Source organism: Dromiciops gliroides, chromosome 1 (assembly GCF_019393635.1).
Source record: "Dromiciops gliroides isolate mDroGli1 chromosome 1, mDroGli1.pri, whole genome shotgun sequence".
In the NCBI taxonomy this organism is placed as follows: domain Eukaryota; kingdom Metazoa; phylum Chordata; class Mammalia; order Microbiotheria; family Microbiotheriidae; genus Dromiciops; species Dromiciops gliroides.
In genome coordinates this window covers 462,200,049-462,218,354 of record NC_057861.1, presented here as the reverse complement: position 1 = coordinate 462,218,354, position 18,306 = coordinate 462,200,049, and the positions used below count along the sequence as shown (strand labels likewise).

The 18,306-nt window shown below is 35.6% G+C and overlaps 1 pseudogene; it reads left to right on the top strand.

Moving 5' to 3' along the window:
* LOC122750417 overlaps window positions 1-18,306 on the top strand; it is a 197,114-nt pseudogene that overhangs the window by 9,501 nt on the left and 169,307 nt on the right.

Sequence of the window (18,306 nt, the reverse complement as noted above, 5' to 3'; positions counted from 1 at the left end):
CTGAAGGATTATACTGTTTTGTGGGATAGGTTATTTTTGGTTTTAATCCTAGCTTCTTTGCTTTCTGGAATATCATATTCCAAGTCCTCTATTTCTTTAACATGGAAGATGGTAAATCTTATGTGATCCAGACTGTGGCTCTACCATATTTGCACTGTTTCTTTCTGGCTACTTGCAATTTTTTTCTTGACCTTTGAGCTCTGGAATTTGGCTATAATGTTCCTTGGAGTTTTGATTTGGGGATCTCTTTTAGGAAGCTACTGTTAGGGGCAACTAGATGGTACAGTGGATAAAGTGCTGGCCCTGGATTCAGGAGGACCTGAGTTCAAATATGACCTGAGACACTTGACACTTACTAGCTGTGTGACCCTGGGCAAGTCACTTAACCCTCATTGACCCCCCCCCCCAAACCCCAGAAGTTACTGGTGGATTCTTTAAATTTCTATTCCCTCCTCTCCCACAATCTAAGATATCAGGCAAATTTCCTCGATAATTTTTTGAAATATGTTTAGGCTCTTTCTTCGATCATGGATTTCAAGTAGTCCACTAATTCTTAAATTATCTCTCCATCTGTTTTCTAGGGCAGTTGTTTTTGTCATGAGATATTTAACATTTTCTTCCATTTTTCTTTTTTTGACTTTATTTTTTCTTGATGTTTCATGGAGTCATTAGTGTCCCCTTGACCAGTTCTAATTTTTAAGGAATTATTTTCTTCAGTGGATTTTTGTGCCTTTTTTATCATTTAGCCAATTCTGTTATCTTCTTTAATATTTTGTGCCTGTTTTACAAAGCTGTTAAGTGTGGGTTTTTTCATAATTTTCTTGCATCATTCATTTTGTTTCCTATTTTTCTTCTACCACTTTTATCCTTTTTTAACTCTTCTAGGATCTAATTAGAATTTTTCTCTGAGGTTCATTTATTTATCTATTTGTTTATTTGTTTGTTTGTTTTTGGGTAACTGTTTTCACATTGTTGTGTTTTGAGTTTAAATTTTGGTCTTTCCTGTCACAATAGTAGCATTTTATTCTCAAGGTGTGTTTTTTTGGGGGGTGGCTCATTTTTCAAGCTTGTCTCTTTGAAATTTATGTTAAAGTTATGCTCTGCTCATCTGGAGACAGGGAGGTACTGTCCCAAGCTTCAGGCTTTTTCATGTTGCCATTTTCAAAACTAGTTCTGGGGGTCTACGAGCATTTTGTGCTTCCAAGGTGGTGTAGTGCTGAGAGTGGAGTGGTCACTAGTCTCATGGTCTACACTCTGGTCTTAACCCAGGAAGGGCCCCTGATCCCCGGTAGCTACAAGTACTAGTGTCGCTCTTTGATTTGTAATTGTGATCAAAATCCCTGCACTCTAGTGACCTCCACCCTGGAAATGCAACCCAGAACTGTTTATGACCAATAGTGTTGCCAATCCATGTCAGCTGTACCAAGTAACAGCAAAGGGTCCCCTGCAATCTATTTCTGACCAATTGCAGGATATGAGTTGCAAGAGCAGCCTCTGTTGCCCCCAATGGGTGAGTGAACTCTGGTTATGCCTCCACCCAGAGGTCATAGACTTCTTCTCTTGACCTTCAAAGTTTTTTATGCTGTAAAAATGTCCCACCCCAACCTTTTGTATACTTGGGTACTCCAAAATCTGATTTGAAGAATTATCTCAAAGTTCTTTCAAGGGGAATATTGAGAGTTCAGTTGGATGGATGCCTTTAATTTGCCATTTTGGCTCTGCTGAATCTTCTTTTTCAAACAAAATTAAAGGTTCTATTGCTTTTTATCTTTATTTTTTTTGGTTCAAAGATCTTTACCCCTGGGGCAGCTAGGTGGCGCAGTGGATAGAGCACTGGCCCTATGGCCCTAGAGTCAGGAGTATCTGAGTTCAAATCTGGCTTCAGACACTTAACACTTACTAGCTGTGTGACCCTGGGCAAGTCACTTAACCCCGATTGCCTCACAAAACAAAACAAACAACAAAAAAAGATCTTTACTCCCTCCCACCAAAAGAAAAAAACCTCTTCCTCACAATAAAGAAGTAATGTGAAGCCAAACAAATGAATATAATGGCTGTGACAACATATGGATCATGCTAAAATCTTTAGTTCCCTACATCTTTACTAAGAAAGGGCAGGCATTTTTTTTTCACCAGCAGGTCATTGAAGTCACTATTAGTCATTGAGTTGATCAGAGTTGTGGTATTTTTAAATGTTATTCCCCCTTAATTATTGTAGTCATTGTATAAAATGTTTTTCTAATCATTTTGCTGGGTTGTCAGCTCCCAAGTTTCCCTGAATTCTTCATATGTAATTTGTTATGGTACAATAACAGTCCATTACATTCATATACTGCCTGCAGCCACCAACTGGGGTAGATGCACTGGAAATCTTGGAAAGGCAACACCCTGTACCCCTGCTTCTAGCCACAATGTCACAGCCATCAAAAGGGGAGGCAACTCCTTTGGAGTAGGGACTGTTTTCCCCACTAATTATAAACAATTTACCACTCATAGGGCTAACAAGATAGTCTACACAAAGCATCAAGACAACCTGAAGGTGAGATTTGAGCCAGCATATGCCAGGCAAGTTGAACCAATACCATTCTCACCATCACCACCTTTATCATTCTAATAGAGACAACTCATGGTCCTGAACCCAAGAGTCTTGGGAATAGCCCAGCCCCAACAGCCATGATTGAGAGGAGAAATCATCGTGGAGAAGATATCCATTTTCATTATCACCACCAGTAACAACTGCCAACAACTGGCCAAGTATCATCAACAGACAGGCATAAGAGTCCTGAGAGTGGCAAAATCCCCCAGACATGTGGTATTGCTTCCAGCCCAGCCTTAACAGCCATGATCTGTAGAAGTGTCTCTTATGGACAAAGAGCCAGCTATCCACACTGTCATACAGAACAGGAACAAAGTACTTGGAAGGAAAGACTGTAGGGAATGTGTGCTAGAAGGGTCACCAGTACCACCCTGACCTCTATCTCCCCTCAAACCCTGAGAAAGAGAATCTAGGACCCTAAATCAAGGAAACTTTGAAATACTAATGCTTCCAGCTCAGTGTTAATGATTCAATATCAGAAAATGATATGGTTTTATCAGAGGAAATGACAGTGAAGATGAAGCATTATTTTATGCTTTGTTGTTACACCCTGAGGACCATATGATCTTTCTATATGCAGCTGAAGCCTTCCACATGTACTGTTTCCCCATTAGAATGTGAGCTCCTTGAGAGCAGGGACCTTTTGTATTTGGATGCCTAGTGCTTAGCACAGTGTTTTGCACAGAGTAAGCTCTTTAAAAGAATTTGTTCATCCATTTATTCACATACCAGTTTGTTCAGCCAATCCCCATTCGATATGAACCCACTTTTTCACATCCACTTCTATGATATTACTAAGGTCCTTGGCATAGCTTCTATGTCCAAAATTTTTCTAACATCTGTGTGACTGATCTTTTTTTAGTGCTGAAGATTCAGTATTTATTATTCTCTCAAACCCCAATTGGCCTTTGGAGACTGCTGAATGCTTTCTTTGACAAGTGCACCAAATACAATCTCAAAATAAATCACAGGATGTGTAAGGTAATGGGTTTTAGTTCCAGGAATTGTAACTTTTCCTGGTATGCTGAGGGAGTTAACTTTAAGGTGATGAGATATTTTATTTAGCTCTGCGTTATCTTTCACCTAAATTTTTTGCGTGCAAAAAGCATAAGGAAATAATCATGACCCAGGAAGGAGAGGATTTCATGTGAGAATAGTCAGATTAGCTTCAGAGAGAAATGAATTGACATGAATTCTTAGGATACAAAGGGCCAAAGGGGGTCTCTAAGTCCTCAACTATTCAGAATTGTGTAAGCTGTAATGGCAAGCATGCTTAAAATCTTTTGAAGATAAAATGACATCCATCAGTTTCAGTTCATGCCTATTCCCAGAAGATAAGCCCAATGGCGAATAGCCATGTTCTCATTTTGACCACTTCCAAGATCAGTTCTAATGTAGCTGGAATTGATTGTGCATAAACCTGTATCACTTGGTGAGATGGTTAGAGTGAATGAACCTACCATACTACACTCTCCTTATTTCATGGACTGAGGCATAATCCTTAATGACTGACTTTAGGCTTCCAAAAGAAATGTAATATATCTTATACTACACATCTCGACTGCTAATATCAAAGGGTATGAGCCTTTTTGTTTTGTTTTATATATAAGTTAAATTTTCTAAGAATTTCTAAGGAATTCTTGTTAAAAAACAGTCATGAATGACAATTGACAATTATCCCTTGAAAATATTCTTCAAGTATTTAAGGATATGATTTTGGACTGACTTGGCCTTTGCACATATTAGAATTTAGAAGAGGAAAGTACAGCCAATTCAGCTATAGTGTTTGTTTTGAAAATATGAATTTGTTCCAATTTTATTGATATATTAGGCAACAATTTGAACATACTATGAATTTCATCTTGCACACAATCACACAAAATCATGTGATTTTGGTCCAGAGAAATAGAAAGAATTCAGAAAACTGCACCTAGATGAACTGAGCTCTGTGTGTGCACAAAATGTACATACACAGATACACACACACACACAGTCACATACTTCAAACATCTACCAGCTACCTCAGATCACCATAGCACACATATGTTATCTTACAAGGTTGTGATTTCCTATTCTTTTGCTTTGGTGAACTTTTCTATATAAAAATCACTCATCTAACATCCCAAACATGTGTGATTGTCCTGGTTCAAAAATATTAAGCACTGCATGGAAAGAAAAGCATTGAGCACTAAAGAGAAGCTAGAAATAATAAAGGATTTTGAAAGAAATGAGAGACCATGTAATCTCTACTGAACAATGGGCATAAAAGAATACACATTGGGGCAGCTAGGTGGCGCAGTGGATAAAGCACCGGCCCTGGAGTCAGGAGTACCTGAGTTCAAATCCAGCCTCAGACACTTAACACTTACTAGCTGTGTGACCCTGGGCAAGTCACTTAACCCCAATTGCCTCAATAAAAAAAAAAAGAATACACATTAAGGACTGTCAGAGACTACACTAGAAAAATAAAAGAAACATTTACGGGTGGAACAACTTCAAATCCCTTCACTTCTCTACTTCCTTCCAAATTCTGACATGGTCCCCAACCAAATCGAGTTAATTGCCTTCCAAGATGCCTCTTACCTGTAGTCAGAACAAGGTCAGTGGAGACCTGGGCAGAGGCCAAGAAGCTGTCTGAATTCTTGGACTCTGCTGCTATTTACTGTTATATTTACATATTACCTATTTAACATATATAAGACTGAGCTACCACTTTTATTAACTTTCTACCTTTTTAAAGATTTTATCACTGATGAAGTTTTTGAGCATTGTACCCCTAATCTCATTTTTCTCATAAGCCTGATGGTTTTTATTTTGATATTTTGTATTTCTGCTTGTTATCTGTAATCCTGATATTTGTTCCTTCTTGATTTCTTTAATTATGGATTTCTTCTGTTTTTATTGAGTTTTTCCTTGTTGAAATTTTTGATGTTTCAGGATTTTTTTCTTTATATCTGGTTACTCATTTTTCTGATTATTCCCTCTCAAAAGTTGGGTACTCCCTTGGAGGTGAGCTGAATGTTGTCTCAGTTTCTTCTCACTTTTTTAAGTTTACAGTCAGGTCCCTGCCCTAATTATCCTCTGAGGGACAGGACTTGTTGAGCATCAGTCCCCTTTATTTTAGCCATTCATGCTAGCTGCCTGCCTCAGTTTCTCCCTTGGTTCTTGTCCTTTTCTTCTCTGTAGGATGAATAAGCATCTGCTGTTTTTTGTAGGGTAGGAGAAGGGCAGAAAGTATACTCAGAACAGGGCTTCTGTAGCCTTAAAGGTTTCAGTCCTTAGGGGTGCTCCAAGAAAAAAGTACTGCCTCATCCCCCACTCCTTCCATTTACCCTATGTGTGTAGGCAAAGTCTGTGTCTTGCTAGTATGAGTTGGAAGGTGTTGAGGTATACTGACAGTCCATGGAGCAAAAGGTCATTCCCACATAGGGTTCCTGGCATCATCAATTGGCTTGTTTTGTGTCAATTTATGAATCCCAGGAGGTGCTTAGTAAGTAAGGATTAGCATTCTCAGTGTTATTTAATAAGACTTTTATCTACATTTTGTCTTGTAAATTCAGTTATAGTTGCTCTCTCTCTCTCTCTCTCTCTCTCTATTTTTTTTTTTTTTGCAGGGCAATGGGGGTTAAGTGACTTGCCCAGGGTCACACAGCCAGTAAGTGTGAAGTGTCTGAGGCTGGATTTGAACTCAGGAACTCCTGAATCCAGGGCCAGTGCTTTATCCACTGTGACACCTAGTCGCCCTGCTCTATATTTTGTACAAAATTTTTTTTTGGGGGTGGTAAGGTGGAGTTCAAGTTTGACACATTTATAAGAGACTTCGAATTGGTAGAGAATGCATTCTATGTCACAGCTAAACTAGATTACTAGTTTTCCTTTGGTTTTGCCTTGTCTTTTCCCTAGGTGTTCATGGAAGCCATCCTCCTCATACCTGGAAGAGTTTTCTCTTCTTCTCTTCCTAAAGACATATTTATTTTCCTTGAAGATCACACTCTATTAATACCTTCCTTCCTTAGGCCTTTGTTCATTCCTACTTTAACTAAAAGTGATTTCTCAATTCAATTCAGGACACCTTTATTAATAAACTCCTCCGTGGCAGTTATACAAAGACAAAGATGAAGCAATTTCTGCCCTCAAACATCCCACATTCTACAGATGTCTTTCCCCTGCAACCTTCCTAGAGCACTTAGATGGTCCTTTCCATTGCCTAGATCACATTGAAGTTTGTGTATTTTGACTTCTATGAGATACAGAGGAAAGAACTCTGCATTTGGAATCAGAGGACCTCTGTTCAAATTCTAGCTCTGTTCTTTGGTGCCTGTGTGATCTTGGTCATATCATTTGAGCACTCACTTCCTTTATCTAGGGAATGAGGGATGTGAAATTGATGATATAGTGGTCCCTTCGGGATCTTGTATATTTAACTTGACTTGTGACCTTTCTGCTTTCACAAGCATGACAAGAAAAGCCTCTATCTCCATCTTGCACTCTTTGACCATATGATCCAGGGAGAGGTTTAGTTTCCAATGATATATGGTTAATTGATTCCAGTGCCTATTAGATTTGAAGATCAACAGGTTCTTGCCTGTAATGTTCTCTTGATGTCATTGTATGACTATGAGTCAGGGAACGTAATAGAATACAAGGAATTTTAAATGATTTTCATACTGAGGGCTTCAGGGAGGTGTATGGCTGCAATATGCAACAAATTAAGGAACTTTGAAGAATAAATGAAGTAAAGGATAGCATTAGGGTTATATGTTGAGTGCCTAGGTGGTGCAGAGGTGAACCTGGAGTCAGGAAAACCTGAGTTCAAATCTAACTTCAGCCACTTATTAACTATATCATACCTTAGGAAAGTCACTTAAGCATTCTTCTGATGTAGTTTCCTTATCCATAAAATGGTAACAGTATTTAGCTCTTAGGATTTCTGTGAAGGTAAAATGATATTTGTAAAACATTTTATAAACCCTAAAGTACTATACAAATGCTATTTATTATTATTTGAGTCAGTGGGCATTTATTAAGCATCTACTATATCCCAGGCACTGTGCTCACCTCAAGGGATACAAAAAAAGAACGACACCCCTTGCCCTTGAGGAGCTCACAAATATGATAACAAACAAATATGTGTAAAATAAAATGAATTTTTGTTGTTCAGTCATGCTCAACTCTTCATGACCCAACTTGGGTTGTTTTTGTTTTTGGGTTTTTTTTGGCAAAGATGCTGGAGTGATTTGCCATTTCTTTCTCTGGCTCATTTTATAGATGAGGAAACTGAGGATGAGCAGACACAGATGGGTTATGATTTGCATTATTTGCAAAAGCATCCAAAATGTTGAAACTATATATCTATTTTATTTGAGTTGACTATTTATCTAGTTGCTATAAACACTAGGAAGCAAACCAAAGATCTTGATAAAGAATAAGTTCAAAGTTGGCAAGACAGATTCCAGGATAGATAATCATGGCATTAAATATATAAACTAATTTAGTTAATATTATCATTTTTATTATGTTGACATAGCCTAATCACGACCAATAAATATCTTTCTAATTATTTCTCTTTATTCCTTTAAAGAATATTTTAGAATTATAGTCATATGTGTGTCTCAATAAGGTAACTCCCAGATGTTTTGTGCTTATTTTGAATTGAGTTTGTTTTTCCTATACCTTCCTGCTTGGTTTTATTAGTAATATAAAGAAAGGCTGACAATTTTATGAGCTTATTTTATATACTACTACTTAAATGAAATTAAAAATTATTTCAACTAATTTTTTACTGTCTCTGGGATTCTGAAAGTAGATGCAAATATTATTTGTGAATAGGCATAATTTCACTTTATCTTTGCCTGTGTTTATTCTTTTATTTTATTTTTCTTTTCTCATTGCCACTGCTAGCATTTTTTTATCTTTTAAAATTTTTTTTATTCTGAATAGAATTTATTTTCCAAAATATATGTAAAAACAAAATTTTAACATCAATTTTTAAAAAAACTTTGTGTTCTAACTTCTCTTCCCCCCTCCATTCCCAACCCTCACCCACAAGAACTCAAGCAATTCAAAATAAGTTATACATGAGTAGTCATGGAAAAATTCCCATATTAGCTAGTTGTGAGAGAAAATAGTCAAAAAACCCCAAACTTCAGATTAAGGAATTGTCAAAAAGGAAATGAAAAAAAATTTTTTAAATGTGTTTCCATGTGTTTTCAGATACTATAAGTTCTTTCTCTGCAGATGGACTGCAATCTTCATAAGTCTTTCAGGGTTATATTGATCATTGCCTTGATGAAAATAACCACTTGCTTCCCAGCAGATCATCCCCCACTATTGCTGTTATTTTGTATACAGTACATTTCACTCTGCTTCAGTTCATATAGGTCTTTCCAGGTTTTCCAGATAGTATCCTGTTCATTATAACCTGTATATAGTACCTTAAGCTTGACAGAGAATTTTCTTCATAAAAGCTCTTCAGAGTAGGTACCATACATTTTGCCATTATAATCAATCATCATAACTATTTCCCTCAATCCCACTCCCTTCCCATGACATTTACTCTATCTTCTTTTTACCTATTCTTCCTCAGAGGTGTTTTACTTCTGACTATCCTCTCCCTCACTCTGCACTCCCTTTTTTCACCCTTCCTTCCTTGTCCTCTTCCCCTCCTATTTTCCTGCAGGGTTAAATAGATTGCTCCTCCCAATTGGGTATGAAAGCTATTCCCTCCATGAGCCCACTCCAATGAGATCAGGGTCCCTGAGCTAATTCTGTGTTTGAAATTTTTCTTCCTCCCTCCCTCCTAAACCCTCCCTAGGAGATCAAGCAATTCAATATGTCATACTTGTGCAGTTACTGCTACCATTTGTGAAGTCATATCAAATAAGAGCAGTAACAGAGGAGTTCTTTGTTTAACCCCTGGTCTAGCCAAGAAGGCTTTTAGTACTTCTCAATTTCAATAATACTAATTCTAGGATTTAGATAAATTTGCATATCACATTAAGAAAAAAACTCTTTGATCTTATCCTTTGTAGAAATTACAACATAAATGAGAGGTGTATTATTTAGAAGACTTCTTTTTGCTATTGCATGTGATTTTAATTATTATTACTATGAATTATTGTGTTTATTATTTTTTTTCCCTTGCACAAAAACATCCCTACAAACCCGGGAGGGTGTGGTAGATTTAGGATCAGAAGACCTGGATTCAAATCCCAACTCTTCAATTTACTATTTGTCTCATTTGTGTGACCTTAGGAAAGGTATAACTGTGACTCAGTTTCCTTATTTGTGACATGAAATGTGTTCCCTTTACTACCCATTGCCCAGTAGAATGTAAGATCCTTGAGGGCAAGGAATGTTTTGTCTTTGTCTTCCTACCTCAGGTGCAGCACAAGGTAGGTACTTCATAAAAGATTCATTGAATTTATTGAATTCTGACTCCAGTGTCATTTAAGCATTTATAAATAACAAGAAAAAATATATATGTATATACATATATATTGAGAGTTCAAGTTACCAAATTTTAAAAAAGTGTCAAAAATGTGATTTCCATTTAAAAATAATATCAAAAAGGCAGAACCAATCTATAAGCCAAGAAAATTTTTCTCTGAGTTATGAACCCCTTATCAAAATTAGAGGATTTAGGGTCCTATGTTTTGTGATTTGGAAAAAATATTTCAGTGGTATATTTGATAGAGGCTAATAATTGTGTTTTCCTTTAAAACTTCATAAAATAGTCTACTCCTATTTCCCTGAAGTATGGAGTTTGATATACAATACTTAGGGAATAGCATAGTGCAAATAGTCTCAAAAGAGAAGGAATTGTTAGTATTATTTGACTTTTAGAATTAACTATTATTATTTTACTAGAATGTGGGGTTTTTTTTGGTCCATGAATTATCTTGTAATTATCATGTAAATTACAATGTAAAATATTGGTTCAATTGCTCCTTTCATGAGGTTCCTTTTACAGCATGAAAAGTGGTCTCCAATAATTAGTGGTTGAAGGCTTCCTGTGAGAGGATGGTCACCTTGAATATTAATGTGATATTACAAATTTAATAGTCTGCTAGCGTTGGTTGGTTCCCTATTTGGTAATGTTATGAGATGAAAAATAATTGACATTTTGCCCTTTTGTCTTTTTTTAATTTGGCAAAGTTTGAATTTTAATAGTGTTATTAGAAAAGAGAAATGAGAGATTTTTATCAGGGCTAATGTTGCATGCCCAGACAATACAGAACTCAATACGTAAGAATTTCAAAGTGCCCAGCTTATTTGTTGACAATAAGTAAGGAACTTTGGGACACTACCTTCACTCTTGAAGGCCATAAATAGATTCCTATGTTGTAACATTTTAAATAGTATTCTTTTCTTTGTTCTTTGTATGATATTGACCTAGAAAAGAACTGCATGCATATAGATGCCAAATGCACCTTCGGTGCTATATATCCCTTTAATTTATACCAATCAACTTTATTACATTGCCTATAATGCTTCAAAGTGGATTTTCCTAAACTCCTCATGTTTTTAAGGTTTTTACAAAAGCTTCTCATAGTCTTTTACACTATATTCCCTCCTCACTCCAGAAAGACTCATCAGGTAACCTTATCTTTTGTTTTACCACAAAAGAGCTCATCTATGGTGGGTTTTTAACATATGCACACACATATGTAAGTATATATGTCATATATGTATGTATGTACATATGTATAAACACATATATATGTGTATGTATATATATATAAAACCTCAAAGTTCTTTGACAGTATTCCCTGTTTTTTCTTTTTTTCTTTTTCTTTAGTATTGGATAAAGATGTGAATGGACCTTCTTACCAAGGCCACCTTCTATATTAGTACCCATGACCTTACTCTGTCCTAGCTCCTGTCAGAACTTACCTCTTCTATCACCATTACTTTCCCATATCTTCAGATTCTTTGAATCAGTTTACCTATTCTTTAATGCCTACATAGAGTGAAGGGAGAAGAACTAGTAGGACAATTTGCATAATGATCATTTGGAGAGAAAACCAGGTTTGAAGGACTTGGCAACTCTAGTCATCATAATGAATAGACCATGAGTCCAGAAGGATAAGAAGGGAGCATACTATTCCCCCCAACAGAGAAATGATGACCTTAAATGGGAAGAGAAACACGCATTTTGAGACAAGGCTAAGGTGACTGTTTTGCCAGACTACGCAGTGATATATAGATGACTTTGTGACCCCTGGCAAATCATTTAACACTATTTGCCTCTGTACCTCATTTATAAATCGAGGTGGAGAAGGAAATGGCAAATGTCTGCAGCATCTTTGCCAAGAAAACTCCAAATGAACCAGATGTTGCTTCCCCTGAGTTCTAAACTACACCATTTTTGCTGTGCTGCTGTCTTCTGAACTTTTTCTTTTTTCTTTATTTTTTAAATAATAAACATTTTTATGTAATGTTTTGAGTTCCAAATTTTATCCCTCCTTCCCTTCCTTCTTTCCCCCTTACTGAGTAAATGATCAGATATAGATCACACATGTGCAATTGTGTAAAAAATTTCCATATTAGTCATTTTGTATAAGAAAACTTGAGTGAAAGAAAAAATGGAAGAAAATAAAAAATAGCATGCTTCAGTCTGTGTTCAATAAATATCAGTTCTTTCTTTGGAGGTGGATAGTATGTTTCATCATTAGTCCTTTGGGATCATCTTGGATTATTCTATTGCTGAGAATAGTTTTTCATCAAACAATATTCCTGTCACTGTGTACAATGTTGTCTTGGTTCTGCCCACTTCACTATATGTAAGTTCACACAAGTCTTTCTAGGCCTTTCTGAAATCATCCTGCTTGTCATTTCTTATAGCACAATAATATTCCATCACCATCATATACCACAGCTTATTTAGCCATTCACCTATTGATGGTCATTGCTTTGATTTCCATTTCTTGGCCACTACAAAAAGAACTGCTATAAATATTTTTGTATAAGTAGGTCTTTTTGTCTTTCTTTGGATGTCTTTGGGATATAAAGCTAGCAGTGGTATTGCTGGATCAAAGGGTATATACAGTTCTATAGCCCTTTGGGCATAGTTCCAAATTGCTGTCCAGAATGGTGGGATTCATTCAGAACTCCAGCAACAGTGGATGCCCAGAGGACTTTACTTTTGGTTTTTGCTTATTTGCTCAGTGGGACATTGGGGAAGGAAAAATGGGAGGGGCAATTGATAAAAGACAGTGTTTCCTAATGAAACAACAACAAAAATTAAATTGAGAATAAATAAATGCTTGTTGCATTGGATTGGATGTGACAGCAAGGAAGGGCTCATTACAGTCTTCAAACATCTTTGAATCAAGCCTGAGCTGGAATCACAGAACTTTTCTCTAATACATAATTTCAACCAGTTAAATCTATGTGAAAGATAACTCCTACAAATAAAATATGGGTTAGGGAAAGAATAATAATTTGGTGAATTCCCCTCTCTCCAAGTCTCAAAGATACCACTCAGGAATTGGAATTGAGTTCAATATAAAATCTGAAGTTATGATAAAGGGTAAAAAACAAAGATGCTTAGGAAATCCAGCTATGTTGGGAAACAGATCATTGTTTTCTGTGCATGCAGGAATTTTTTACCATGCTGGATATTAGATACCAGTAAGGAGTTTTATCTTGCTACATATTTACAGTTAATATAAATATTATATATATAGTTATATACATATTTGTATGTGCATATACAGCATAGTTATATATGTATTTATATTGTATATATCATATACTATATTATATATTAGTTTGATATATATTAGTTTACATTATATATTCTAATATATTTACATCAGTATTTAATATTTAATATTATATATAATTTTTATACATATATACAGTTATGTTTCTACACACATATGTGAAATATATATAAGTAGAGATTAAAAATTTCCAAAGACATGAAATAGTAACCACAAACTATGAACAATACAGCAAAGACTGAGTTATACTATGCATAGAAGTTCATGCTTATAGAAATCAATATTCTTTATATATCTTCTTGTCAGTTTCAGAATAGGGCTGCACTATTTAAATATCCTACTTTGTGCCATCTCATCAATATGTAGGAATCTTGACTGGCAAAGACCACCTTGAGGAGAAAAAAGATGACCCTACCACATATTTTCTAGTATGAAAAAGGTCCCTTTGAATTTTGGCTCTGCTAATAATTTTGATGCTCAGAATTCATTCAATCTCATCTACTGGGAACTAGAAGGAACCAAAGTACACTTCAAAAATGCATACTGTTAGTTTTCCATCCTATTCATATTCAGCACAATATCTCATTTCTGGTAAAGGGTGTTCTGTGATATGTCATATTATAAAACTAATTCTATTCATACCGTAACACATTCCATTTACCTTGTGTTATAATTTGAATGTCATAAAGCATTGTGGGAAAATTAGAGAGCCTATGTTGGAATCAGGAAGATCTGGGTTCAGGTACTACCTCTGAAATAATTTGTCTGTGTGATTCTAGGCAAGTCATTTAAACTCATAGGGCCTTGGTAGAGGAAGTTTCCTCAGCATTAGTTTCCTATACCAATAAAATCTGAGGTGCAGAGCAAATGAAAATGAATGTTAGAGTCAGTTCATGACAAACATGCTGGAATTCATTGAATAGCTAGATGTGCACAAGTAGCTGATGTTCATAGTATTTTGTTTGTTAAAGAGGTAAGCAGGATAAAATTAGGATTTTCCTTCTATTCCAAGCTCTTCTTCCTCTCTTGTTTAATGTATTCTATTACCCATAGTGGAACTGTTTATTAAATATATTAATATACTATATTGCGTGTGTATATATATATATATATATATATATATATATATATATATATAAATCATTGAAAACTTCTATACCACTTAAGATGGCAATTGATAGGGAATGAGAGAGGAAACTTACCATTCACTGTTTCTGAAGTATAGAATTCTCTTATCACTCATATTGATGAAGATTAATGTTTATAAAAAGCTCCAAGATAATTTCTTAATCCATTCCTTGTCTGTTACATAATCCTCTTCCTTTTACCCCCAATAAGGCCAATGCCAATTTTGCTTAGTGTGGCAATGAGAACAACTACATTGCTACCTCTGAAAAAGCTAGAAAGCGAAACAAAATAAAACAAAACCCAATGGTATAAAGTAGGCTTGGGACACAAAGGTAAACATAATTACATTGTAGTTTCTATTTGGGGGAAATTATAAAAATAGCTATTTTCCACTATTACCATTGTCTTTAATATTCCAAATGTCTGATCTCATGTGCTACCAGACAACAAGATCTACATGGAATCAGGCAGTTGTCTTGTATTCTAGGAAGGTTAGCTTTGCCTTTATCTAATTATTTTATCTAAATAATTGAGTTAAGGAGGCAGCTAGGTGGCACAATGGATAAAGCACTGGCCCTGGATTCAGGAGGACCTGAGTTCAAATCCAGCCTCAGATACTTGACGCTTACTAGCTGTGTGAACCTGGGAAAGTCACTTAACCCTCATTGCCCCATAAAAACAAACAAATAAATAGATAAATAAATGAATGAATAATTGAGTTATCTTAAAAACTCATGTGCTTATTATATAACTCATAATAATAATAATATAATAAACTAATATTTTACTAGTAGGTCTTCTTTCATATATACCAATTATTCCAGAAAATACAAAACTGCTTCACTATTCTAGAATGAAAAATAGAATAGAATAAATAGAATAAAAATACAATTAGTATAAATGAGCGGGAGAAGGAAATGGCAAGCCATATCTTTGCTAAAAAAAAAAACTGCAAATGAGGTTATAAAGAATTGGACACCACTGAAATGACTGAAATAAGAACTTTATAAGGTAGCATTTCCATTTTGGAAGAACTGTAATTATTAGGAAGCTTTCTTTTTTCTAGTATTAAGATGGCCTCTAACTGTCTTTAACTTCTACCTATAGTTTGCAGCTTTACTCAGTTCTCCTTTCTCTCTAAGTTCCTATCAAATGCCAAGTCTTGTTAGTTCTACAATTCTTTCATATAACTCTCCTTTCCACTCAAAACAGGCACTACCTTAGTTCAGCCTCTCACTAGAACTCACCTGAACTACTGGGATAGCTTCTAACTTAATTCTCCTTCCAATTGAACTCTGCTTCTAATGTTTCTTGCTATTCATTCCAACACACACACACACACACACACACACACACACACACACACACACACACACCTCTCTGTTAAACTCTGATTTTTAAAGCACAGATCTGATTATATCACACCTGTTAAAGAAGCTTAGTGACTCCCTACTTTCTCTAAGATAAAAATCAAAATCTTCTATTTGTTATTTAAATCCCTTAATAATCTGCCTTCAATCTGTGTTTCCATTATTTTTCCTAATACACTCTATTTTCCAAACAACTGGATTACTGCACTTGCTCTTCATTCTAAAATCTTCTATCTCCATTCCTTTTCCTAGACCCAAGGATTTTTTTTGTTGTTTTGTTTTTTGTTTGTTGGTGGGGCAATGAGGGTTAAGTGACTCACCCAAGGTCACACAGCTAGTAAATGTAAAATGTCTGAGGTCAGATTTGAACTCAGGTCTTCCTGAATCCAGGGCCAGTGCTTTATCCACTGTGCTACCTAGCTGCCCTAGACAAGAGGTTCTTAACCTAGGTTCCATTAGTACATGGTTCTATTTCAGAGGGTCTATGAATGTAGATGGCAAAAAATTATGTCATTATTTCAATATAATTGGTTTCCTTTTAAATTATATTTTATTTTATGCATTTTAAAACATTTAGAAAAGAAGTCTATGGACTTCAGACTGCCAAAGGGGTCCATTAACTAAATGCTGTTAAGAACAGCTGGTCTAGGCTGTCCTTTTTACCTAGAATATTCTCACTTTTCACATTCACCTCTTGTAATACCTACTTCCATTTAATGCTGCACTCCAATGCTACCATGTACCTGATACAAACAACTGTCAACACTTACTTAAGTCCTATTAATTTGTATTTACTTTGCATATATTTTGTTTTTATTCATGTATGTATGTGTCATTACATATGTGTCACTCCTCCCAGTAGATCTCTTGAGTGCAGGAAATATTTCATTTTGTATTTTCAGATTCCCAGGTCCTAACACACTGCCTAGCACAAACTAAGTAGGCACTTGGTAAATGCTTATTGAATAAATATATGTACACATCCTCCACTGAGCTGCAAAACTAACTTTTCTAAACCACAAATCTCACTATATTAACTTTTCCTTCTCCCTCTAACACCTTCCTCTCATACTCCAGTGGCTCCTGTTACCTCTAAGAGAAAACATAAAACCCTGAGCCTGTCACTTAAGACCCCTCGTAATCTGATTACCATGTATTTCTCCACGCTTATTTTATTTTATTATTTTTTATTTTTTGGCGGGGCAATGAGGATTAAGGGACTTGCCAATGGTCACACAACTAGTAATTTTCAAGTGTCTGATGTCGGATTTGAATTCAGATCATTCTGAATTCAGGGCCAGTGATTTATCCATTGTACCACCTATCTGCCCTTTCCATGTTTATTTTATATTACTTGTCTCCATAACCTCTCCATTTCAGCTGGTTTGTCTGCATGACATTCAATTTCCAGACCTCACGTTTTTGCAGTTTGTCCCTCTTGTTTAAAATGCACTCAATCCTCTCTTCTGGGAATTCCTCCATTCCTGAAAGATAGAGATCAGTGTTCAACTCCTTGTACAAAGACTTTTCCAATTTTCTAAAGTTGTTAATGCTCCCTCAGTCTCGAAATTACTTTTTGTCATTTTGTATGCACTTTGTATTTACTCCTTTGTCCATGTTGTGTCTTCCATATTAGAATGTAAACTCCTTGAATAAAGAAATGGTGTTTTTTTTTTTGGTCTTTGTAACCAAGAAATTAGCACAATACCTCAACCACCTTAAATGTCAAGTTCAAATGAATAGAAATGTTTTCCTCACTTATAATGGTTTGGACTAGATAAGGACTTCTTAAACTAAGGTGCATGAACTATTTTTTAGAAAATATTTTGAAAACTTTATTTTAAAAAACTTGGTTTTATGATAAATCATATGCATTTTATTTAATACATTTACAAACATTATTCTGGGAAGGGTTAACCACAATGCCAAAGGGGACCAGGATACAAATAAGCAAGAATCCTGGAATTAGACAGTTTTTAATATCTTTTCCTATTTTAAATCCAGTGATAAATAATTATGAATATTTCAAGCATGTCGGGCTGGGTCCTTCTGACTCTCCCAAACAAAGTAAATTTGTTTTTTCTCTTACAAACATTCAACCCTGAACATTGAGGTTTTTTTAAAGTGAGGCAATTGGGGTTAAGTGACTTGCCCAGGGTCACACAGCTAGTAAGTGTCAAGTGTCTGAGGCTGGATTTGAACTCAGGTCCTCCTGAATCCAGGGCTGGTGCTCTATCCACTGTGCTATCTAGCTGCCCCACATTGAGGTTTTAATAAAACACACACCCTGGTGAAGACAAAAGAATATAATGTCTCTTGCAAAATACAGAAGAGTTCAGAGACCTTGGAAAAGCCACAGACTCTCTTAATTTACTGAAAAGCAGGGTTACAATGCCCTTTTTTTTTTCAACAGAGACACTATAAGCATAGCAGATTACTGATTGTGATGAGGTCTGAAACTATTTCCCAGATCTCTATAGTT